The sequence below is a fragment of the Dipodomys merriami genome, unplaced genomic scaffold (assembly GCF_024711535.1).
Source record: "Dipodomys merriami isolate MVZ:Mamm:240054 unplaced genomic scaffold, mDipMer1.0.p SCAF_20, whole genome shotgun sequence".
NCBI lineage: Eukaryota > Metazoa > Chordata > Mammalia > Rodentia > Heteromyidae > Dipodomys > Dipodomys merriami.
This window is the reverse complement of record NW_027203382.1, coordinates 27,220,958-27,246,584: the sequence shown is the minus strand read 5'-3', so window position 1 is coordinate 27,246,584 and position 25,627 is coordinate 27,220,958. Positions and strand designations below refer to the sequence as shown.

Sequence of the window (25,627 nt, the reverse complement as noted above, 5' to 3'; positions counted from 1 at the left end):
GAGTATGAAAATAAAAAATGAAAAAACAAAAAAACAAAACTTCTCAAAACTAAATTATTTCAATGCTGGGCATGGTGGCACTCAACTGAAATCCCAGCTACTTGGGATGCTTTTAGACAGAAAGCTCTCAAATTTGAAGTCAACCTAGACAATGCAGTTAGATCCTGTTTAAAAACATGAAGCAAGGCTGCAGGGTATAGGCTCAGTGGCAGAACATTTGCCTAGCATATACAAAGCCAAGGTTCAACTCCTAGCACTAGAAAAATAAAAGAAAAATAAAGAAATTAAGTCGTCTTACTTTTGAAAGTTCATATGAAAATGCACAGGACATGTACATGTACTTTGTCAGCAGTGTCTAGCACATACTAGTCCCTTAGTATAGTGCAAGTTTCTCCTATCATTTAAGTAGGAAGGATTCAGTTAGTGATTCCAGCAGAGATATGAGTAAAAGGAAATGTGGCCAAGTAGTAGAGTGCCAGACTTGAACAAAAAAAGCTAAACAAGAAGAGCACAAGGCCCTGAGTTCATGCCCTAGTACTTGGGGGAAAGGGGAGAGGGGAGTGATCTCTGGGATATACTTGCTTTCCTTCAAAGTGGTCAGCTGATATTAATGTACATGAGACAGTGAAACTACACATTATCTGCCTAGAACACAGGTGGATCCTAGGCCGCTGGTGAATCCATGGGTACAAGAAACTCTCCTGAAAAAAAAAAAAAAAAGACTAGCCAATCACATCTAAAAAGCTACATTTTTATAGAAAATCCAATGTTGGATTAGCTTCTGCATTGGGCGTCCCTCCTGTTAAGGACAATGAAGTAGTGAAACATTCTTTCAAAGTATACAAGAAAGTCTGATCAGTAAAGGTAAATTCTATGAGAACAGGAATTTTGCCTGGCTTGTTCACTAACTAAAACAACGCCTGGCACATGGTAGATGGGCAAATATTTGTCCAACATTTACACATATCAGGCTGGACTATGGATATTTCTACCTACAAAACCTTTTGTGCTTTCAGGTTGAAGGTAATGGGGAAAATATCATATTATAAGACAGCCCCCTCCAGCTGAGCAACATGTCTAACCTGAGTATATGAAAACATGGTATGTCTTCCTATTTAAATAAAACCTGTGCAATTATGCATTCTGTGAAAAAAAAAACAACCTGTCTTTTCTATTAAAGTGTGTTGTTAAAAGTTCCTGGTTGGGCTAGGAATATGGCTTAGTGGTAGAGTACTTGCCTAGCATGCATGAAGCCCTGGGTTCAATTCCGCAGTACCACATAAACTGAAAAAGCTGGAAGTGGCACTGTGGATCAAGTGTTAAGAGTGCTCTTGAGCAAAAAAAGCTCAGGAACAGTGTCCAAGCCCTGAGTTCAAGCCCCAGGACTGGCAAATAAAATAAAAATAAATAAAGGTGGTTTACAGAAGGGTTACAGTTATGTAAGTCAGGTAAAGAGTACATCTCTTCCCTCTCTCTCTGTTTTTCTCCCATTCCACCCATCCAAGTTATATAGTTAATTTTCAACATAGTGTCCAGTGAGTACCATTGCTGCATCTATTCATCCTTAAACTGGTTTCAAGATGGAATTAAGACACACCTCAGACTGTTCAAGAAATAGCAGAAGGTATGGGTATACTTTAAGATTACTTGTATATGGCTGTTATTTCAAAGGTACCTAATATAAATTCAATTTACCTTATTCAGACTAGCCAATCATGAGCAGATTGTGAACTTGAGCTCAGCCAATCTGAGCAGAGGGGTAGGGCCTGCTGTGTTAGGGATAGATAGCAGCCTGCCTGCTGTTCGTGCTTGCTGAATAGATTGTTGGCTGATGGTACACTTTTCTGCAGAAGCAAATTTTGCTTTGCTAATTCTTTATTTTCATGTCTTATCATTATGACTCCAACAGTTCTCAGAGAGCATATGTATAACATTCCTATGACAGTAGCAGTACATGAATCCAGTCTCTTAACTTTGTTCTGCAAAATGAATAGCACCTCTCTTGCACATCCTTAAACATAGTCAATTCCAAATCTCTGGGAATATAACACTGACCAACTGTACACTAGATAGAACCTCAAAGAGAGAAATATATAAATGTTAGTAATACAAGGGCATAATTTCCCAAACACAGGGAAAGACAACTTCTGTACATTCTTCCATTATTTACTGAAGCACAACACAAGTAGTGTATATTGTTCTATAACTAGCCCTCAGTCCTAATTCAGTCTGACAATGAAACACAGATGTAAATGAGCAATTTAGGCAAAAAATTTGTTATGGTACTAAGAAAGGCAGAAATCCAGATTAAATGGCTTTCTGAATGAGAATGAGAGATATTAAATTTAAACACTACTTAAGATGCAATGTACTACAAAAGATGAAGTGTAATGAACACATTTGCTCTCAAGGTTGGTGCTCTACTACTTGAGCCAAAGCTCCATTTCTGGTTTTCCTTTGGTGCTTAACTGTATATAAGAGACTTTCCTGCCTGGGCTGGCTTTGACCCAAGATCCTTAGATCTCAGCCTCTTAAATAGCTAAGATTACAGGCATGAGCCATCAGTGTCTACTTACTTCTGTCTGTATCTATAACTCAGTCACCTTCAAGAGAAGGTGGAAAATTCTGGGCTCAATGGAGTTTCAAGTTATCAGAAATCCAAACAAAATCCCTAGTACCACAGATTTTAAGCAGTGAAACAAAAAATTTTAGAAAGCTCATTAAGAACATTAAGAAAGTTCAAGCCACACCTTGGTTTGTTTTTTGTTGGAGATTACTAGACTAGTACTTGGAGAAGAATAGAGAAAGAATCCTGAGAATCCTGAGTACATACTTGTGTGATTGGACAGATTCCCAAATGGCTAAATAACAGAAACTAATTAGCACAGGAAGAATAGACCATTTATGTTCACCTGGAGGGAGGTCTCTCCCGTGACCACTGACTAGGTGAGCCAGACATGCTTATCCGGACTTGCAACTGCCCAAACATGGCAAAGCATAAATAACTCCCTGGCAGGAAACTCCTCAGCACTGTGCAAGATGTCTGTAAGAGCAAGTCCTTTTTACAGCCTCCATTTACCAGCTCATAATCTGAAACAAGTTCTTCATCTTCTCCAGCCTGGGTGACCTACCCTTCCACATTAAAGACAGGAATGACCTACGCTTTTGTCCCAAGTTAAGTAAAATAGGCACAGAAAATAAGGAAATGCATTCACAGGAAAGTGGGTTCTGAAGTTAATAAACTTAAGACTTTTTTTTCTCTTTGTGACTGAACCAGGGCTTGAGCTCAGGATTCCAACTCTCATTTAGCTTTTCCTGCTCAAGGCTAGTGCTCTACACTAGAGCCATACCTCTACATCTGGCTTTTTCTTTTTTCTTTCTTTCTTTTTTTTGGGGGGGTCCGGTCGTGGGGCCTGAACTCTGGGACTGGGCTCTGTCCCTCAGCTCTTCAGCTCAAGGCTAGCGCTCTACCACTTGAGCCACAGTGCCACTTCCGGCTTTTTTCTTTTTTCTTATGTGGTGCTGAGGAATCGAACCCAAGGCCTCATGCATGCAAGGCAAGCACTCTACCACTGAGCCACCTTCCCAGCCCCTGGCTTTTTCTTGATTAACCGGAGATGAAAGGGTTTCTGAGATTTTTCTGCCAGGGCTGGCTTCCATCTACAATCTTCAGATCTCAGCCTCCAGAGTAAGGAATTACAGGCATGACTCACTAAGTGCCTAGCTTAAGGCATAAATATTTTGACAAGTAAGTATCTTAAAAATATAAACTTGAAGCCAGACACCAGTAGCACATGCCTGTAATCCTAGCTAATCAGGAGGCTGAAATCTGAGTATCACAGCTCAAAGCCAGCCCAGGCAGGAAAAATCTGTGAGATTCTTATCTCCAATTAACCACTAAAAACCTACAAGTGGAAATGTGGCTTAAGTGACAGAGCCGTGCACTAAAGCTCAGGACAGTGCCCAAGATCTGAGTTCAATCCCCAGTACCGGAAGGGGGATAGAAGTAAACTCAATTCACAGAAATCAATACCACAGCACAGGATGAAGGCACCTGGCTTAACTATGTACATTTAAAAAAAATTTTAATGCATTTCTTTAATAAGAATGTCAACAAAAACTAGCAAGTTATTTAATCTTTTTTTTTTTTTTTTTGGTTGGTCGTGGGGCCTGAACTCTGGGCCTGGGCACTGTCCCTCAGCAATTCAGCTCAAGACTAGAGCTCAATTCAGCTCAATTCTAGCTCTTGAGCCACACTTTTGGCTTTTTTTTTTTACATGGTGCTAAGGAATCAAACGTAGGGATTCATGCATGCAAGGCAAGCACTCTACCAATGAGCCACCTTCCTAGCCCAAGTTACTTATCTTAGGAAGTATTCATAGAAACAGTGCTCACCTCTAAGAATACTAAGGCAGTTATTAAAAAGAAATGAAAAGCCAGGCATCTGTAATCCTAGCTACTCAGGAGGCTGAGATCTGAGGATCACAGTTCCAAGCCCAGCCTAGTTAGGAAAGTCTTATCTCCAAAAAAGCCAGAAGTGGAGCTGTGGCCCAAGTGGTAAAGTGCCAGCCTTGAGCAAAAGAAGCTCAGGGACAGCACCCAGGAACTGAGTTCAAGTCCTAGGCCTGGCAAAAACAAAAACAGGGCTGGGAAGGAGGCTCAGTGACAGAGTATTTGCCTTGCATGCATGCAGCCCTGGGTTCGATTCCTCAGCACCACATAAGCAGAAAAAGCTGAAAGTGGTGCTGTGGCTCAAGTGGTAGAGAGCTTGCCTTGAGCTGAAAAGTTGAGGGACAGTACCCAGGTCCAGAGTTGAGGCCTCACAACCGGCAAGAAAAAAAAAAAAAAAAAAAACAGAAACAGAGATGGGGTTGGGGTGTGGCTCAGTGATAGAGTGTCTGCCTAGACCATGTGTAAGATCCTGCTTCTAAACCCCAGTATGACAAAACAAACACTGAAACTCATACATTATGTAGTAAGCTAGGTGCCACTCCAGAAGGGTCACTACCACTGTTAAAGATCTAAAACAAACACATCTTAAGACTAATTGGAAAATAGGAAATGATTGGCCTGGAGAACTTGACACTAAAAGGATCACTGGTTCAGCCTTAAGTATAATGTAGAAATGGTTAAAAACAGGGCTGGGGTTGCTAGCATCCATGAAGCCCTGGGTTCAATTCCTCAGTAACACAAGCAGAAAAAGCCAAAAGTGGCACTGTGGCTCACGTGGTAAGTGCTAGCCTTGAGCAAAAGCAGCTCAGGGGCAGCACCCAGACCCAGGTCCTAAAGTCAAGCCCCAGGACTGGGGAAAAAAAAAATTTTGCTTTTCCCCTAAATTATTCTTTTAAAGATGACTGTCAATGAAAAATAAACTTTTTTTTTTTTTGGTCAGTTGTGGGGTCTGAACTCTGGGCCTGGGTGCTGTCCCTGAGCTTCTTTTGCTCAATGCTAGCACTCTACCACTTGAGCCACAGTGCCACTTCTGGCTTTTTCTTTTTATGTAGTGTTGAGGAATCGGACCCAGGACCTCATGTATGCAAGGCAAGCACTCTACCACTGAGCCACCTTCTCAGCCCCTCAATTAGCTTTTTAAAAGTTTAAGTTGTGCATAATATTACATTTTATTTAGATTACAGGCACATTATCAATAAACTGCCTACATTTTGAAATCAGACAGATTTTTGTTGTTGGTGGTGATGGTTATAGGGCTTGAACTCTGGACCTGAGCACTGTCCCTCAGCTCTTCAGCTCAAGACTAGCACTCTATCACTTAAGCCACAGTGCCACTTCCAGTTTTCTGGTGGATTACTGGAGATAAGAGTCTCATGGACTTTCCTGCCCAGGATGGTTTTGAACCGTGATTCTCAGATATAAGCCTCCTAAGTAGCTAGGATTACAGGCGTGAGCCACTGGTTCCTGACCTCAGACAGATTTTTTTTTTTTTTGCCCGTCATGGGGCCTGAACTCTGGGTCTGGGCACTGTCCCTCAGCTCTTCAGCTCAAGGCTAGTGCTCTACCACTGGAGCCACAGCGCCACTTCCGGCTTTTTCTGTTTATGTGGTGCTGAGGAATCTAACCCAGGGCCTCATGCTTGCAAGGCATGCACTCTACCGCTGAGCTACCTTCAGACAGATTTTTGAAATAGACAAACTGTGTCAGAAACTGAATTTTAATATGATATAAGTACATGACTGCTAGGTACCAGTAGCTGCAATCCTACCTATTCAGGGGGCTGAGATCTAATGATCTCGGTTCAAAGCTAGCCCAGGCAGCAAAATCCATCAGACTCGTCTCTCCAATCAACCCCCAGAAAATCAGAAGTGACACTGTGGCTAAAATTGGGGGAATGCTAGCCTTGAGTGAAAAAGCACAGAAACAGCACTCAGGCCCTGAAATCAAGCCCCACGACCGACAAAAACAAAACAAAAAAACTGTAAAATAAAGGGGGGAGAGAGAATAAGAAAGTAGTAGAAGAGAAGCTGAGTGGTGGCTCATACCTGTAATCCTCCCAACTCAGGAGACTGAGAGGTGAGTATTTGGGTTCAAAGCCAGCCTGGACAGACAAGTCAAAGAGACTCTTATCTCCAATTAACAACCAAGGGTCAGAAGTGGAGGTGTGGCTCAAGTGGTAGAGTGCCAGCCAGCCTTGAGCAGAAAAGCTTAAGAGCACAAAGCCTTGAGTTCAAGCCCCAGTACTGGCTCCAAAAAATAAAGGGGGGTGATGCTAAAATTTGATGGCAAATATAGGAATATCAGCATAAAGCCTTTGTAAAAAAAAAAAAAATTTGCCAGGTGCTGGTGGCTCACACCTGTAATCCTAGCTACTTAGGAACCTGAGATCTGATGGTCATGGTTCAAAGCCAGCCCAGGTAGGAATGTCCATGAGCCTCTGATCTCCAAAAAAACCACTAGAAAGCCAGAAGTGGTGCTGTGGCTCAAGCAGTAGAGCGCTCGCCTTGAGCTGAAGAGCACAAGGACAGCGCCCAAGGCCAGTGTTCAAGCCCCAGGACCAACCAAAAAATAATAATAATAAAATAAAAGTCAAATGATTCATCTGCTCAAACAAAAACTGCATTCTTTGTAAGATATACAGATGATTTTTTCTTCTGGCTCTAGTCTTAGAGCTTGAACCCAGGGCCTGGCATTACCTAGAGATTTTCTGCTTAAGGCTAGGGCTCTATCACTTGAGTAAAGCTCCATAGCACCACTTCCAGTTTTCTGGTAGTTAATTGGAGGTAAGAGTCTCAAGGACCTTCCTGCCCAGGCTGGCTTTGAACCATGATCCTCAGATCTCAGCCTCCTGAGTAGCTAGGATTACAGGTGTGAGCCACCAGTGCCTAGCTGTGACCATGTATTTTAAGCAATTCTCGGGCAGAGGGTGTGGCTCAAGTGATAGAGTGCCTACCTAGCAAGTTTGAAGCCCTGAGTTCAAACTCCAGTTCCACTAATAAAGACATACATACATATATACACACATACATGCATACATACACACACACACAGAATGAAGGAGTCAGTTGATATAAAGAGGATCTTGATCTTGCTGGTCAAACTCCTAAATTCAAGTCTCAACTCAAATGTAACCTCAGAGATGCCTTCAGGATATGTACTCTTTTACAGCAAATTTGCATTATTTCCAGAGCAAATTTCCCTTCATATCTGAATCATTCATTCCTCTCCTCCTACCACTCTCTCTACCCCAACTGGAACATTTCATAAGCACTGACATATCTGTGTTGACCATTGCTTATCTCTGGTCACTATACAGAACCAGTTCCTAGCACCAAGAGATAGTCAATCAATATTAAGTTAATACAACCAATGCAGCATATTTGAATTGGGATTTCCATTCAGCAAATGCCTTCATCTTCACACAACTAACACACAGAAAGTACATTTCAAGTTCAGGTTGGCTAAACTGAGAGAGTAAAGGACACACAAGGCAGACATCACCTAAGAGCTTGTTCAGAAGGCCCCAGGCGCCATCCCAAAACACAACCTACTTGATTCACAAGGTAACAAATACATTGGGACTGCAAGCCTAAAAGCTGGAACAAAGTCCACCAAGTCTGTAGGGGATTGGAGGTGTGGCTCAGCGATAAGATTCTGGCCTGGTTGGCACAAGACCCTGGGTTCCATGCCCAGCATATCAGTCACACACACTCTTCATGTTAACGATGGAAGAGAGAAAAAAAATTTTTTTTGTAAAGGGCTAACTTGAAAGCTAATTAGGGAAAGTATTTCTGGAATTTTCTACCAGAGACTAGTCCCTATGGTTTAAATGATCTGCATCTTGCTTGAAATAAAGGCAAATATTTCTTGTTTGCTGCTTTTCTTTTCTTAAAAAAAAAAAAAAAGTGGTGCTGGGGTTGAAATACTGGGTCAGGTACCACTGAGCCACACCCCTAAAATGGAGCTCTAATAATGAGAATAGCCTAAACGCTGATCCTCACCCGCGGGACGAACTGTCCCTTCCTTCCTTCCCTAAAAAGCCCGGAAGCTGACGGAAGGTAGAGAACCTGTTTTACTTATCCCACTAACCCCTCTATCACCTGGTAACTTAATAAAATACAAAGCTACAAAAGAAAAATAATAATAAAGTGTTGTGTTGTTTTCGGAGGACAACATCATCTATTCCCGTGGCTCCACTATTAAAAATGCCAATCTCTTAAAACAGACAGACAGACAAAAAAAAAAAAAACAGCAGGAGGAGAAAACAAAGATTCTCAAGAAGGAAGCCAAGGCACGCTGACACCCCTGAGGTTGCAGGGTCCAGAAAGAACTCGTTTGCAACCACGGCAAGAATCACTAAAGGCTTTTCTCTTTTCCCGGGATCCCAATAATGCACCTGTTGTGCTCGAGGTGGGGCAGCTCGTGGGGCTGCCTGGAAAGCGGGGCCTCCCCCTCCCCGCCCGGGTAACTCCCCTCCGGGGCGGGCGGGCGGGCGGGCGGGCGGCCGGGGAGCCACGGGCCGGCCGGGGGGATGCCAGCGGCTACTGGGGGAGGGCGGGGAGGGAGTGGGGCCGCTCCTCCTTAGGTTCGCCGCTCCCGGTGCCCCGCGCTCCTCCGGCCCTAGGGCCACACGCGCGGGCTGCGCGGCCTGGCGACCTCGCGCTCCACGCCGCCCCGGAGCGGCCCGGCCAGCGCGCGCGCCCGTCGAGCCGGCACGGCCCGGAGGGCAGCTCCGCCAACCCGACCGCGGCAGCCTTTGCTCGGTTCACGGGTGAAGCTCCGAAGCGTGAACAGCTTCCCTCGAGGTCTGGCCTCCCTGGAAATGGCACATCCCACCCACCCTCGGCTCACCCCCTCCCCAGCGTGTGCTCACCGAACCCCCAAGCTGACCCACAGTGGCCGGGCCGGCCCCACGACTGCCGGAGGACTCCACTAGGGAATCGGGACACCCTCATCCCCTCCCCGGGTGCCCAGAGCGGGGCTGGAGAGGCGGGAAGGACGGGGCAATCTCGGCCCTGCTGGGGGAGGCCTGGGGCGACCCTCCCCCCCGGAAGCCCGGCGCCGCGCCCCCTCTTCTCCGAGGACCCCCGAGCCCTGGCTTCGCCAGGCTCCGAGTGGCTCGCGCGCTCCCCGCACAGGCGGCTCCGAGGCGCTCGCCCCGTCGGAAACAGCCCCCCGCCTCGAAGTCCCCACGGCGCCGGTCCCTCGGACCCACGCGTCTCGGGTTCCCACGAGCCCCAAGCCTTCCACGGCGAAACTGCCACCGAAACCGGCGCGGACGCCGCCCTCTCCCGCCGCCTCGCGGGGACCCCGGGGCTCCCCGGACGCCGCAGCCCACTCCTCCCACCCTCCGCGGCCGAGCTCGGGCCGCCCGGGGCCGCGGGAGCCCGGGACAGCTCACCTGGCGAGGGCACCTGACGCCGCCGCGCGCGGGCCGCCAGCCCTGGCCTGGGACGCGGCTGGAAGTCAGTCCTCGCCGTTTCCCCAGCCTCGCCCCCCCCTTCTCGTCGGCCCTCCCCGCTGCACCCGCCCCTGCCCCCCCTCCCACCCCCCCCTACCCTCGGGCATGCGCGCCACCGCCGGGCCCGCGGGTCCCACCTGCAGCGCCCCGGCGAGCTCTGAACCTTCTCTCCTCGGACTCCGGCCGCCGCGGGAGAGAGCCAGACGGGAGGTGGGCGCTGGCGGGGCGGGGCGGGGCTGGCCTCCTCCCCCGGTGACCCACTCACCTGAAACTCGGGTGGGAGGGGGAAGGGAGAGGCGGCGGGGCGGAGGCGGCGGCGAGGACCCGGCCCTACCCCCCGCGCTCCCGGCGGCGCACCGACTTAAAGGCACAGGGCCCGGCTGGCCCGAGGGGCGGGGCGGCGGGGGCGTCGCGCAGCCCCTCGGGGGGGACCCCGATGAGTTCCGCCGGGCTGCGGGTAGTCCCGGTGAGGTTTGTTCTGGAGCCGCGCGGTGAGGTCTGCAGGACGAGGCTTTGGGACCCGAGGGCTCTTGGCTCTTTGTTAGGAAAACCGCGTCCTGCGCCCCGCGGCCCGGCCACAGAGTTTCTTCGAACGTGAGTTCAGTATCCGAATGCGTTGCTCCCGCAAAAGAACAGAAGAGTTTTCCAAAGTCGTGCGCTGATTGACCCACCGTTTCTGAATCCGTAGGTTCCTGGGAGTGCTTACAATAAAGGTGACCTAAAGCCCGGCGCTGGTGGTCCGCGCCTGTAACCCTCACCACTCAGGAAGCTGCAGATGTGAGGATCGGGGTTCCGAGACCGCCCGGCCAGAAAAGGCGGGGAGGTTCTTATCTCCAGTTAACCACCCTGCAGCCGCAAGTGGAGCTGTGTCTCAAGTGGTTAGAGTGCTAGCCTTGAGCAAAATAAAGCTCAGGGACAGCGCTTGAGTTCAAGCCCTACGATGGACCAAACAAACACAAAAAGAGCCTTAATTTTGGTGTTCAGTTTTCGTTTCATATACCTAACTAGACATTATGGATGTATGCTTTACTACTCAAATTGTACTCCGGGATGTTAGGTCTTGTAATTTAAGTATCTGCATTGCCTACTAGAATTTAGATTTCTTTCTTTCTGTATTCCAATGTGGAATGCCAGCATTGCTAATAAGTTTCCCATCCAATCCCACCCACTTCTTTGCCTTTAATTAAGTGTGGGACTCTCCCATACATTAGTTCTTAAGGCCCAATTCAATGTGAGGAAGTAAAAACTATTATATAAACACAAGATATTTTGAAAATGATGACAGCCTTAATAGATCATTAATCCAACTGGTAATTTTTCGAGTCACTGGTACAATTACTTTAGCATGACTCTGTAGTGTTTGAATGTTTCAGTTTAATTTGATATTAACATTGGGAAGTCAGGATAATCTTCTTAATGTTCCCTGTCAGATTACTGAGATCTCCAAACGTTCTGACTGGGTTTATAATTAAACAAGGGAACATTTCCTAATACTCCCAGATTTGTAAACACATGTAGATTATTTTATAATGTGTTTTGACATGTTCTGAAAAGGGAATCCTAAGAGGTTTTCCCCCATTTAAAAAAAAAAAAGAATAGGGGATCTGGGGATGCATCTCCATGGTAGGGCACCCTGTTAGGGTGCTTAAGATCCTGGGGTGTTTTTTGTTGTTCTTGTTGTTCGTGATGATGGTGGTTGTGGGACTTGAACTAAGGTCCTGGATGCTGTCCCTGAGCTCTTTTGCACAAGTACAGTGTCCTACCACTTTGAGCCACAGCTCCACTAAGATCCTGGGTTTGAAGCCTAGCACCACACACACACACACACACACACACACACAAAGAAATGATTTACATACTGAAAATTAATCTTTGAAAAGTGAACATTCAACTCCATGGCTTTTAGTAATCTTCACAATGATGTAAAACCATTATCACCATGTTCTAAATACCAGAACATTTTTATTATTTCCAGAAAAAAGACCCAATACCCACCAGTAGTCATTCCACATTTCCTCATCCCTGTCCCCAGCCCAGACAGTTACTAATGTACTTTCTGTTTTTGTTGATTTGCCTATTCTGGACATTTTATAAGAATGAATAAAGCAGTATGTGGCCTTTGTGTCTGGCCTCTTCATTTAGCTTACTGTTTTCAAGTTTCACTCATATTATAGCATATATCGGTACTTCACTTTTTCTGACTGAATAATATTCCATTGCATGGATATAACAGTTTTCTTTTTATCCATTTATCAGCTGATAGAAATTGAAGTGGCTTCTCCTTTGGGGCTATTGTAAAAAATACTACTTATGAATATCATGCACAAGTTTTGTGTGTGTGTGTGTGTGTGTGTGTGTGTGTGTGTGTGTGTGTTTGTGGGGCTTGAACTCTGGGCCTGGGTGCTGTCCCTCAGCAGTTCAGCTCAAGGCAAGCTCTCTACCATTTGAGCCAAAGCTCCATTTCCAGTTTTCTGAGTGTTTTATTAGAGATAAGAGTCTCACAGACTTTCCTGCCCAGGCTGGCTTTGAACCGTGATCCTCATATCTAAGCCTCCTGAGTAGCTAGGATTACTGGCCTGAGCCACCAGTGCCCGGCTTGTTTTCAGATCTTTTGAGTAAATTAAGTTTTAAAATTAAACCTTTTATCATTTTAAGAGAATAACATGCATAATTACTCCCATCTGTACTCTAACTCAAAGGCACCTTGTGTTGGAGGAAAAGGTTAGTTAATTCTTTCTTACTTTCTTAAGACAGCATTTCATTATGTAGCCCAAGATGACCTTGGTCTCAGAATTCTCTTGCCTCAAGGGTTGGCATTACAAGTGTTGGCATTACAAGTGTACAGAACTACCCCCTATAATCTATTTGCATTTCTAATTAATAGACAACTTTGCTCTTCTTTCTTTTCTTCCCTTTCTCCTTCCCTTTCTGCCGAGTCCCTTCCTTCCATCTAGGAATTGAACTCAGGATTTTGTGCACATTCTACCACAGCCACACGACTTTCTAAGTGTTTCCTCTGGTGCATAGTATTGAACAAAAGCCCAAAACCTTTTTTTTTTTTTAATGTTTTTTAAGTAGTTGTTCAAAGGAGTTGCCTTTCAACAAAGTGGTTTATGAATACAACGAATCTCGATCATGTACTCAAGCTGGGTGCTGATGGCTCAAGCCTGTAATCTTTGCGACTCAGGAGGCTGAGATCTGAGGATTAATGTTTAAAGCCAGCAAGGGCTGGAAAGTCCATGCGACTTATTTCCAATTAACCACCAAAAAGATGGAAGTAGAGCTGTGACTCACATGGTAGAGTACTAGCCTTGAGAAAAAAAACTTAAGGGACAGCACCCAGGTTCTGAGTTCAAGCTTCAATACTGTGCACCCATCTACGTGCCACACACATACACAATGTGTTGTAATCACAAACTAATGTGTAATCATAAACTAACTCCTAATTGATGAAATTTACGCTGCATTACAGCTGAATTCATTTATATAGAATATAAGAATTTTAGTTGAAAGCCGGGCTCTGTTGGCTAGCTGTAATCCTAGCTACTCAGGAGGCTGAGATCTGAGGATCTCCGTTCAAGCCAGCCAGGGCAGGAAACTCCATAAGATTCTTATCTCCAATAAACCACTAGAAAACCAGAATTGTGTTGTGGCTCAAGCGGTAGAGTGCTTGCCTTGAGCTGAAGAGCACATGGACATTGCCCCAAGCCCCAGAGTTCAAGCCCCACAACTGACAAAAAAAAAAAAATTAGTTGAGCTGTATAAAATTGCTAATAGTTGGTTATCTGAATTGTAAAAATGGCAACTTCATATGGTTTTTCTTTTTCTTTTTCTTTTTTTTTTGGTCGGTCATGGGGCCTGAACTCTGGGCCTGGGCGCTGTCCCTCAGCTCTTCAGCTCAAGGCCAGCGCTCTACCACTTGAGCCACAGCACCACTTCCAGCTTTTTCTGCTTATGTGGTGCTGAGGAATCGAACCCAGGGCCTCAAGCATGCAAGGCAAGCACTCTACCACGGATCCAACTTCCCAGCCCTGGTTTTTCTTAATACTAAATGAAATTTCCTTCGAAATGCTGTATACCATTTAATTTTCCAAAAATTGCAGCTTCAGCATCAAAAGATATAAGCTGTCCTTTTCATGATTGCCTAAATTATGAATAGTAGGTAGTATTTGAAAATATCTAGAAAGAAAATCCAGGGGCTGGGAAGGTGGCTCAGTGATAGAGCACTTGCCTTGCATGCATGAGGTCCTGTGTTCAATTCCTCAGCACCACAGAAGCAAAAAGAAAAAAGCTGGAAGTGGCGCTGTGGCTCAAGTGGTAGAGCGCTAGCCTTGAGCTGAATTGATGAGGGACAGCACCCAGGCGCAGAGTTCAGGCCCACAACCGGACCCCCCCAAAAAAAGAAAGAAAATCCAGTCGTTTTTGTTGTTGTTGTTGGTCATGGGGATTGATCTCTGGGCCTGAGCACTGTTCCTCAGCTCTTCAGCTCAAGGCTAGGGCTCACCACTTGAGCCACAGCGCCACTTCTGGCTTTTTCTGCTTATGTGGTGCTAAGGAATCAAACCCAGGGCCTCATGCGTGCAAGGCAAGCACTCTCCATTGAACCACCTTCCCAGCCCCAGAAAATCGTCTTTTTTTTGGGGGGTCTGGTCATGGAGCCTGAACTCTGGGCCTGGGCGCTGTCCCTCAGCTCTTCAGCTCAAGGCTAGCACTCTACCACTTGAGCCACAGCGCCACTTCCGGCTTTTTTCTTTTTGCTTATGTGGTGCTAAGGAATCGAACCCAGGGCCTCAGGCATGCAACGCAAGTGCTCTACCACTGAGCCACCTTCCCAGCCCAGAAAATCCAGTCTTATAAGTTAAACATGATCATTCCTCAATAGCAAAACAAACTGGGCACCAGTGATTTATATTCATAATCCTAACTACTTGGGAGTCTGAGATCTGAAGATCATGGCTTTTAGCCAGCCTGGGCAAGAAAGTCAGTGACACTCTTATCTCCAATTAACCACCCAAAAGCTGTAAGTGGCTCAAATGGCAGATTAAATAAAGCCTTGATTGAAAAAAGCTAAGCTGAGTTCAAACCCCAGTATTTACTCCCACCATACACCCGTACACAAAAAGCACAACAAAATTACTTAAATACTAAATGATGCTGTGTTCCATTTAATCATATTACATAATAAATTATTGTAAAAATAAAACTTATTGCCAGGCATCAGTGGTCTACACCTGTAGTTCTAGCTTCTCAGGAGGCTGAGATCTGAGGATCATGTTCAAAGCCAGCCCTGGCTGAAAAGTCTTCTTGAGACTATTATCTCCAACTAACCACCACAAAACCAGAAGTGGAGCTGTGGCTCAAAGCCTTGAGCAAAAAAGAGCTCAGGGTCAGTGCCCCAGCCCTGAGTTCAAGCCCCATGACTGAAAAAATATATATTATTATTATTTACTTTATTTTCTTATTTGTTTTTACCAAATATTCCTTCTTGGAGCTTACAGTAGCATTATCCTCTTTTTTTTTTTTTTTTGGTCAGTCATGGGGCTTGAACTCTGGGCTTGGGTGCTGTCCCTGTACTCTTCAGCTCAAGGCGAGCACTCTACCGTTTGAGCCACAGCACCACTTCTGGTTTTCTAGTGGTTTATTGGAGATAAGAGTCTCTTGGACTTTCCTGCCTGGGCTGGCTTTGAACCGTGATCCTCAGTTTTCAGCTTCCTGTGTAGCTAGGATTACAGGTGTGAGCCACCAGCACCGGGCTACATTATCTACTCTTGAACCTTATTTGGTTAAAACCTGCACTTCTCAGAAACAAGGTAAATATTATTATTAAAGAAACTTTAATCAGGTATCTATTGATTTTACTACAGCCAAATGATTTTTTTTTTTTTTTTGTCTCTCATGGGGCTTGAACTCTGGGCCTGGGCACTGTCCTTCAGCTCATCAGCTCAAGGCTAGCACTCTACCACTGAGCCACCTTCCCAGCCCAGAATTTTTTTTTTTTATTTTTTTTTTCCTGAGCTAGTGGTAGATAGAGCATTTGCCTAGCAAGCACTGTTCAAACTCTAGTACCATCAGGGAAAATAAAAATAAGAGGGTTTTCCTTCCCTTTACATGTAATAAGAAAGATCAGAGATCAGATGATGGTGTCAGAAGCCATTCAATGCTACTACTTAGTGGCTAGATAAGCACAATAGAAAATAAACCACACAAGCCTGATTTTTCTCCTCTCAATGTGGGATAACAATAAATAGTAATAACCTCTTTATTTTTTTATTTTTTATTTTTTTTTGGGTCCGGTCATGGAGCCTGAACTCTGGGTCTGGGCACTGTCCCTCAGCTCTTCAGCTCAAGGCTAGCACTCTACCACTTTAGCCATAGTGCCACTTCCAGCTTTTTTTCTTTTTGCTTATGTGGTGCTGAGGAATCGAACCCAGGGCCTCATGCATGCAAGGCATGCATTCTACCACTGAGCCACCTTCCCAGCCCCTAATAACCTCTTTATAAGGTTATTGGGAAGTATGTGGAATATTCCCCAATAAATTTTAACAAGCCATTGTTGTAACCCATCTGTCTGACAGTCGCTGTCATACACAGAGGCATGTTGATTCCCAAATCAGGATGTACCTGTAGAGTCCCATCCGTCTCTCCTCTCACTGACCCTCCTGCTATTGTGAAACCAGCTCATTCTTTAATGACACTCCAGGCTTAGTTTATATCCTGTATCTAGAGTTTGGAGACAAAAGAAGGGAGATTAAATATTTCCCCTCTACCACAGCAGCTTAGTGAATGAAGTCAGTAACTGGCTTGTGTTGAAGGGCAACTTAGAGTTGCTGAGGGCCTGGCCTGTCAGTCACGAGAAGGGAGGCTCCCAGTCCACACAGAACAGTGTCCTGAGACACATTTATGGAAGAATTTATGAGGAAGGCATCAGGAAGAGAATTTCGGAGGGGATAATTATACATGGTGAGTAAACCTCAAACTTCCATTCTTATGCATTAAGCAAGATCCTCCCTCCCAGTAGGAATCACAGTTAAAGATCATCAGAACCTGAACAGGAACTTGAACTTCAAACCAGTGGGAAATAATAATAGGCACTTGCTTAGGGATGAACATGTCAGGCCCTGGCTTAGGTGTTTCATAAGTTTATTTTGTGGGGTTTTTTTTGTTATTGTTGTTATTTTTGCCTTTACAATAATCTTGAGATGTCTTTTTATTTCCCCCTCCCAATGCAAACTAAACCTCTAAAAGATTTGATTGTTTCTTCAAGTTATCTACTAAATTGTAAAGTCAGGATTTAAACACAGGTCTTCTGATTCCTGAACTTATGTTCCCAACAACTTTATGGGTTTTTTGTTTTGTTTTGTGTGTGTGTGTGTGTTTTAATCGATTGTGGGCTTGAACTCTAGGTCTGGGTGATGTCCTTCAGTTCTTCAGCTCAATGCTAGTGTTCTACCACTTGAGCCACAGTGACACTTCCAGTTTTCTGGTGGTTAATTGGAGATAAAAAGTCTCATAGACGGGGCTGGGAAGGTGGCCCAGTGGTTCAGAACCACATAAGCAGAAGAAAAAAAATGCCGGAAGTGGCGTTGTGGCTCAAGTGTCGTAGAGCGCTAACCTTGAGCAAAGTTTCATAGACTTTCCTGCCCAGGTTGGCTTTGAACCCTGATGTTCAAATCTCAGTCTCTTGAGTAGCTAGGATTACAGGCATGAGCCACAGCACCAGAAAACTTTATATATTTCAAGGATACTTTTTATCTATAGAAGATATTCCAATAGTATAGGAATATTTTGCTTATTTACCTTGGTATATATGCTCTATATTATTCACTTTATAATTATTAAACTGTGTGTACATAAGACATTTATTCTTTTTTTTTTCTGGGGGGGGGGTCCGGTCGTGGGCCTGAACTCTGGGCCTGGGTGCTGTCCCTCAGCTCTTTAGCTCAAGGCTAGCGCTCTACCACTTGAGCCGCAGCGCCACTTCCAGCTTTTTTCTTTTTGCTTATGTGGTGCTGAGCAATCAAACCCAGGGCCTCATGCATGCAAGGCAAGCACTCTACCACTGAGCCACCTTCCCAGCCCCGACATTTATACTTTTGTAAGAAATTTATATTATATTGTATTTATTTACTTACTTATTGTTAGTCCTGACACTTGAACTCAGGGCCTGAGCACCATCCCTGAGCTTCTTTTGCTCAAGGTTAATACTCTACCACTTGAGCCACAGTGCCACTTCTGGCTTTTTCTGTTTATGTGGTACTGAAGAATCCAACCCAGGGCTTCATACATGCAAGCACTCTACCACTTAGCCATATTCCCAGCCCAGAATTTTATATTTTATAACAAGCAACTTTTAGAGACATTGAAAGATGCCTGGGGACTGATATATAGGTGTGCTGTTCTGTAAATAAATTTCTCAGAGAATAACTTCAAAGAATCTGAGTAAATATGAATTCATCCTCTGAAGAGGGAGTGAAGAAGGTTGGTATGAGATGGAATATAGTCACAATTACATGATTCATATGCTAGGAGAGCTTTGCAGCTGATTTATTCATGTTGTGTGTATGTGTGCCAATACTGAACTAGGCCTCTCTCCCTTAAATTTTTCACTTAAGGCTGGTGTCTACCACTTGAGACACACATTTGCTTTCAGCTTTTCCCTGGTTAATTGGAGCTAAGAGACTCACAGACTTTTCTGCTCTGGCTGGCTTTGAGCGCCTCAATCTTCAGGTCTCAGACTGCTGAGTAGCTAGGATCCTACTAACATCCAGCTCTGCTTTTTTCTTAACTGTATCAGCCATCTACTGCAATGGAAAATTGCTTTCTGGGCTTCTTGACCTTCTTGAATCTTTTTTTAAAGTATTTTTTTAAATTATCTTTAACTTCCTGAATATTTTAAGCTAGGAAAAGGACAGAGGACCTTCTTGAATCTTTTTTTAAAGTATTTTTTTAATTATCTTTAACTGCCTGAATATTTTAAGCAAGGAAAAGGACAGAGGAAAAGTAAACACTAACCAAAAACTGCAAATACTGTAATCTCACATTTCATTTTAATTTCTTTGAGTTTTACCTTTGGTGTCTCCAAAATTAAAAAATAATAATAGCCAGGTGTTGATGACTCATGCCTGTAATCCTAACTATGCAGGAGGCTGAGATGTGAGGATTGTGGTTTGCAATCAGCTTGGGCAGGAAAATCCATGAAACTCATATCTTCAACTAATCAATAAAAATAAAAAAAAATTGAACTGTGGCTCAAAGTGGCAGAGTGTTAGACTTGAGCAAAAAAAAGTTCAGGAACAGCATCCTGGGCCTGAGTTCAAGCTCCATGACTGACAAAAAGGAAGAAAGAAAGAAGGAAGGAAGGAAGGAAGGAAAGAAAGAAAGAAAGAAAGAAAGAAAGAAAGAAAGAAAGAAAGAAAGAAAGAAAGAAAGAAAAACATAATAATAATGTTGTAGTTAGACATAAGAAATGTTGGCCCTAAAAAAGTCACTTGAAGTAAGGTTTTTAGGAGGAACTTTAGGAGTCCATAAAGAGAAACTCACTACTGGTCCAGAAATGTTGATGTTCACTGATGAAGGCTGTGGCTTGGATAGCACATGTAGATAGAGATTGTGTATAAAAAGGAATTTTTATGCCAGGTACCTGTGGCTCACACCTGTAATCCTAGCTACTCAGGAGTCTGAGATCTAAAGATCGTGGTTTAAAGCCAGCCCATTCAGGAAAGTCCATGAGACTCTTATCTCCAGTTGCCCACAAGAAAACCAGAAGTGGCTCTCTGACTCAAAGTGGTAGAGCACTAGCCTTGAGCAAAAGAGCTCAGGAACAGTGCCCAGGCCCTGAGTTCAAGCCCCATGACCACCAGTTAAAAAAAAAAAGGAATTTTTATGCAGACACAAAATATTTGCTCAGGAAGCTGAGGGTTCTACCTTATAGTCAAGCTCTGAATTCCACCCTCAGTCCTGGGGTTTGAACTCAGGGCCTGGGCACTGTCCCTGGGCTTCTTTTGCTGAAGGTTAGCACTCCACCACTTGAACCACAGAGCCACTTCCCGCTTTTTCTATGTATGTGGTACTGAGCAATTGAATCCAGGGCTTCATGCATACTAGGCAAGCACTCTACCACTAAGCCACATTCCCAGCTCCTCTATATAATATTTATTCAATTCCTATCACATAAGCCCTAGACACAGCATGCTTATGATAGACAAGGCCCCTTGTAGAAGGAAGGTTATGCTATAGCTGGGAGAAGACATCCAACAAAGATTACTAACCTGCAAACAAACAGGATAATTTCAGATAGTGATGATTGAGAGGCAGGAGCAGGCCAACCAGGCAGAGAGGCTGGGAGAGTTGGCAAAGCAGCTGCTTTAGGTGGGTAGTCATGGGAAGCTGCTCTAGAATGGTGACGTTTGAGCTGAGGCTTCAAATAAGGAGCCAGCCCATCCTGGCAAGATCTGGGCCAAGGGCGTCCTAAAGCTGGATTCAAGGCCTCTGTGGAGACATTGCCTTCTGTAGAGAGCCCGAAGGTAAAGAGAGTGAGCTGAGATGAAACCCCTGGAAAGCAGAAGTCAGATCCTGGGTGCCACCAGCAAATCTTTTCCTCTACTTGCAGCAAGATGACTTTGGAGGAGTTTAGGCATAACTCCGTGACAAACTTATGTGTTGAATATTGTGGATTTTGAGTGTATATCTAAGCATTTTCCCGTGTTTTTTAAAAAAATACTTATATTTGGTCACTTGAGCATTTTGTCTTTTCAAGTTTGAAGTCTGAACAGAAAGGTTTAAACTTGAGAAAGAGAGCTAGGGTGACTGGAAACCAACTGATAGCATCAAGAGAAATGTAAAGGACTCCTGTTTATCTTCCTGCAGGAATCTTAACAAGGAAGGTAGCCTCTGTGCTTGAGAGGCCCAGGGAGGAGACACAGGAAGGAGTAGAAAGGGAGAGAGTAGAAGTTCCACCAGATTCACAGATAACTAGAGGAGGAAATGTTGAAGTTTTTGTTTTGTTTTGTTGACTTTTTGTGTGTGTGTGTATGTGTGTGTGTGTGCCAGTTCTGGGGCCTGAACTCAGAGCTTAGGCACTGTCCCTGAGCTTCTTTTACTCAAGGCTAGCACTCCACTATTTGAGCCACAGCACCACTACTGTTCTTTCTGTTTATGTGATACTGAGGAATCGAACCCAGGGCTTCATGCATGCTAGGCAAATGCTCTATCAGTAAGCCACATTTCCATCATTTTTTTTTTAACTTTCTTTCCTAACTTACTATGTTGAAAACAGGAAAGGTAAGTCAGTGGTAGAGCACTTACCTAGCCTGGGTGAAGCCCTAAGTTCAATACCTATCTCTCTTCCTCCAAAAAGTAGGTTCAAGACTGTAGAATAGCTGACAAAATGCACAGTGAATTGTATCAGCACCTACATTCACCATTGTTGCTGTTTTTGTTTGTTTTGTGTCGGTACTGAGTCTTGAACTCAGAGGCTGGGTGCTGTCCCTGAACTTTTGGACTCAGGGCTAACACACTACCATTTGAATCACAGTTCCACTTCCAGCTTTTTGGTGAGTTAATTGGAAATAAGAGCCTTAGGGCTTTCCTTGCCAGGCTGGCTTCAAACCGTGATCCTCAGATTTTGGCCTCCTGAGCCACTGGGGATCAGCTAAGGATTCTTTTTTAGTAATATAAGACATGAGTACCAATACTACCAAGGAAGAAATGTTTTGTTCCCTCTCTTTTTACTAGCATACATTCATTGAATGGAGGGGTTTCACTGTGACATTTCCATGCGTGCATATAGTACCCCTGATCAAAATTTCCCCTTCTATTACTTTCTTATCCCTTCTGCCTTTAGAAATAATTGAATGGCTTTCATTGCTCTATTTTCATTTATGAACATGAAGTTCTATGACCACGTTCACCCCCTCTCACTCTCACCCTCCAGCTTTCCCCAAACAGTACCCGTTTTATACGTAAATCATTAAAACAATTTTTTTCCCAGGGCTGAGGACCGAACCCAGGGCCTTGCGCGCGCCAGGCGGGCGCCCTTCCGCTAGGCTAAACCCCCAGCTCCCATTAAAATAATTTTTGAGGCCTGGAATCTGCATAGGAGATAGAGCATGTGCTATTTGTCTTTCTGAGTCTGTGTTACTTCACTTAACATGAGGGTCTCCAGTTTCATCTATTTTCCTACAAATTCTTTATGGCTAAGGAAGAAATCTTATATGTAAATGTGAGAAAAAGAAAGTGGAACTCATCCTCATTAAAACATTGACTTTTCACGAGTTAAGTTCCTCCTAGTGATACATTTTTCTTTCTCTTTTCCCTTTAATTGTCCCCCCCTCACCTGAGTAATAAATGTGTTCCTTATTTATTCACTATGGAGGGCAGGTGAGTTAGAACAAAATCAAAGTATGCTTTCCCTCACCTAGTTTAGGAGATGAGGCATACCCTGGAAAATAACACTAATAAAAGGACAAGTGAATTCTGGATGGCAGTAGGGTCAGGACATTGTCCACTCGGAATAGAGCTGCTCCATTGGCTGCCTGTGAGCCTGGCCTACCTCTCTCTGGGGCTTGCCCTTTGCTCACATCTGGAATGTTACCATTCTTCCTTTGTGCCAATATCTGACTATATTACCAGTGTTTTGAGACTGAGCTGAAATTCTCTTCTCTATTTTTAAGCCTCCCTCAATTTTTCTTCTTCTAATACAAGTGACTTCTCTCAGTTCTGTACATACTCCAAGAAACAAACCTCTTGGCTGCCTGGTAAGAAATATTTTTTTCTTTCTTTTTCTTTTTTCTTTTCTTTTCTTTTTTGCAAATCCTGAGGCTCAAATTCTGGGCTTGTCTTTGTGCTGTCTCTGAGGTCCTTAGTGCTCAAGGCTATTGCTCTACTACTTGAGCCACAGCACCACTGGAAATCATTTTCTAACCTGGGTTTCATAGGCCTTTGGGAGGTCCTTCCTCCTAGACTGTGTATTCTATAGAGTGACTCTCCATCAGAGCCATCTGCCCCTCCTTCTGACACATTGTACTTGTGTTACTTTGATTGAGCAAATGAACAGAACTCTGTGCTTCAATAGTCTGGATACATGGTTATTGAGGATAAATTTTGTTGGTTACAATATTGCTGAGAAACTCTGCTCTTACCCTGTGTTTATTTTATCAAGCATGCTCCCTACTGGAAGAGGTTAACAAGGAAGTTTCCTTTGCTCCCTTCCCCTAGACAGAGGGAAAAAAATAACAGGAAACCAAGTCACTGAAAACAATGAAGATGGATATCTCATATTTATTCCTTTCCGTACAAGAGAAGTTAGGCAAAATATTAGGTCATCATGGTAGTAATTGAAAGAATCAAAGTTTCTTTGAGCTTTTAGAATTTCCAGAAAAGCCATTTAGCTATTTTTATGAAAATGGAATAAAGTCAAAACATAGACCTTTAACCAGAATAAGTAGGTATTATTCTAAGTACTCACAATGGTTATCTGGTGACCCAGGAACCTGGTCTCATGCTGCAGTAAGATAAGTTGCTTCCTTACTGTGTGCCCACGGACTTTAGACAGTCAAAAAATAAGGTGGAAGATACTATTTATTGAGTACCTTCTGTGTCAGTTTTATATATGTTATACAGTTGTTATTGCAACATCTTTTAAATATATTTTTATTGTAAAAATACTGTACAGAGGGGGTTACAGTTACATGAGTAAGGTAATGAGTACATTTCCTGTGGAGCATTGTTGCCTCCTCCTTTGTTTTTCCCCTACCATCCCTTCCCTCCCCACTACCCCAACTCCTCCCTCCCCCCACCCAAAGTTTATTGCAACATCTTAAGTTAAATATTGTCTTCATTTTGTAGACAAGGAAACTGAGCCCCAGATTACAGATCTAGAAAGCAAAAGCTGAGATTAAAAACCCTATGGCTTTCTATCCTATGAACTTATCTCCCTCTAGCTCTATGCTTACTTAGGTGCTTGCCTCTTCTACCAAACTGACAGGACCTTATGCCCACATCCCCTTCCCTAGAGTTTGGTTCATGAATATTAAGTACAATTGAATCTTTCAATTTCTACTACCCCTTTGCTCCTACCTTACAAAATTTTAATTTTATGCTTATATTAATTCCTTCTAGGTAACTAAATGCTTCAAGGGAGGCTGATCCAACCTCTAGCTTCAGGAGTCAGGTTTATTGGCTAAAGATTCTCAGCTCCAGGTTCAGTGATTGTTTCAGGAACTCACATCTAAACCAATCAGCATGTGGCTAGACACTCTGCTCCAGGGATGCCTGCAGTCATTTTACACCCACAAGAATCAAGTCTTTCCCCACAGGAGGCAAAGCCAAAGGCACTGAGGAAAACCAGAGTCCAGAGCCCACTACATACTACATACTGTACTTATATGAGACAAGATACTGTCTTTAGCCCAGCTCAGTGACTCAAGCGGAGATCTATGGATCATAGTTTAAGGAAAACCCAGATAGAAAAGTTCATGCAACTCCATCTCAATGGCTGAGCACAGTGTTATCCCTGGTAATATGGGAAAGCACACTTATGAGAATTTCAGCATAGGCCTATCCTGACATAAGTATGAGACCCTACACTGACAATAACCAATGCAAAAAGGGGGAGTATTGGATCAGATGGTAGAGACTCGAGCAAGCTCAAAGCCCTGAGTTCAATCCCCAGCAGTGCCAAATAATATAAATAAAACAAGATAAAATGAATTATCTTATTACATGAACAACTTTAAACTCAGGTTTTTGTTGATTGAAGCTGATAGCATTCTGGTATAGAGTATTACACTTAGGAGCTACCCAGGCTGTTCCTGAACTCATGATCATCCTACCTCAGCCTCCTCTAGAGCTCCGGGATTACAGGCATAGACCGCCATGTCTAGCTGTGTTTTTTGTCATTGAAGTGCCAGTATTGTAGTATTGTTTTGGATTACTTGGAATCTACTACTTAAATATTTAAATTCGGAAATACGTAAGACCTAGGCTCGGAAGTTCCACTTCCTTTGCAAGTTTACTCTCAAAAGAACATAAATAGGGAGCCCACGTGCACCAGACGGGTCAACTATAATTCATGTCCATGTCAAATGCAATACTTATTAGAGTAAGTAATTAGAATATGTTCCTTTGAATGTTATACATATTACTAAAATTGCACAACAATTACAGTAATTATGTAGAACTGAGACCAAAAAAACATTCTCTTGGAGGAAGAGCACCTTATCATTGACCTCATAGGAGCTCAGTGATTAAAAAAGAAAAACTGGGGCTGGGAAGGTGGCTCAGTGGTAGAGCACTTGCCTTGCATGCCTGAGGCCCTGGGTTCCATTCCTCAGCACCACATAAGCAGAAAAAAAGCCGGAAGTGGTGCTGTGGCTCAAGTGATAGAGCGCTAGCCTTGAGCTGAAGAGCTGAGGGACAGTGCCCAGGCCCAGAGTACAGGCCCCACGACCGCACCCAAAAATAAATAAATAAATAAAATAAAATGAAAAAAAATAAAAATAAATAAAAAACAACAAAAAAAGCAATCAGCTGGATGCTCCTGGCTCACATCTATAATCCTAGCTATTCAGGAAGCGGAAGGCTTAGGATCCTGGTTCAAAGCCAGCCTGAGCAGAAAAGTCAGTGTTATCCTCATCTCCAGTTAGCCATAAAAAAATGCATGAGTGGAAGTGTGGCTCAAGTAGTAGAGCATCAGCTTTGAGCAAAAAAAGCCTA

General features: G+C 43.9%; 1 protein-coding gene and 2 long non-coding RNA genes across 7 annotated transcripts in view; 2 read left to right on the top strand and 1 right to left on the bottom strand.

Annotated features, from left to right (window-relative positions):
- Nucleotides 1-20,265, bottom strand: part of Ocln (occludin) — a 72,273-nt gene extending 52,008 nt beyond the window's left edge. Inside the window, exon 1 of one of the 5 annotated variants that reach the window (XM_070031305.1) lies at nucleotides 20,182-20,265. The gene's annotated coding sequence lies outside the window, so the exon portion shown is untranslated. Of the gene's footprint in view, nucleotides 1-9,853; nucleotides 9,956-10,050; nucleotides 10,149-10,178; nucleotides 10,562-10,584; nucleotides 10,706-20,181 lie in introns of those variants that run through there. The other 4 variants (XM_070031307.1, XM_070031306.1, XM_070031304.1 and 1 more) reach the window with 4 other exon arrangements.
- Nucleotides 10,049-12,033, top strand: LOC138832983 (uncharacterized). The gene is made up of 2 exons (XR_011373752.1): nucleotides 10,049-10,123; nucleotides 10,602-12,033. It is a non-coding gene; the product is annotated as an uncharacterized lncRNA (long non-coding RNA).
- LOC138832982 (uncharacterized) overlaps nucleotides 16,669-25,627 on the top strand; it is a 29,907-nt gene continuing 20,948 nt past the window's right edge. The window contains exon 1 of the long non-coding RNA XR_011373751.1: nucleotides 16,669-16,873. This is a non-coding gene — a long non-coding RNA (uncharacterized lncRNA). The remainder of the gene's footprint in view (nucleotides 16,874-25,627) is intronic.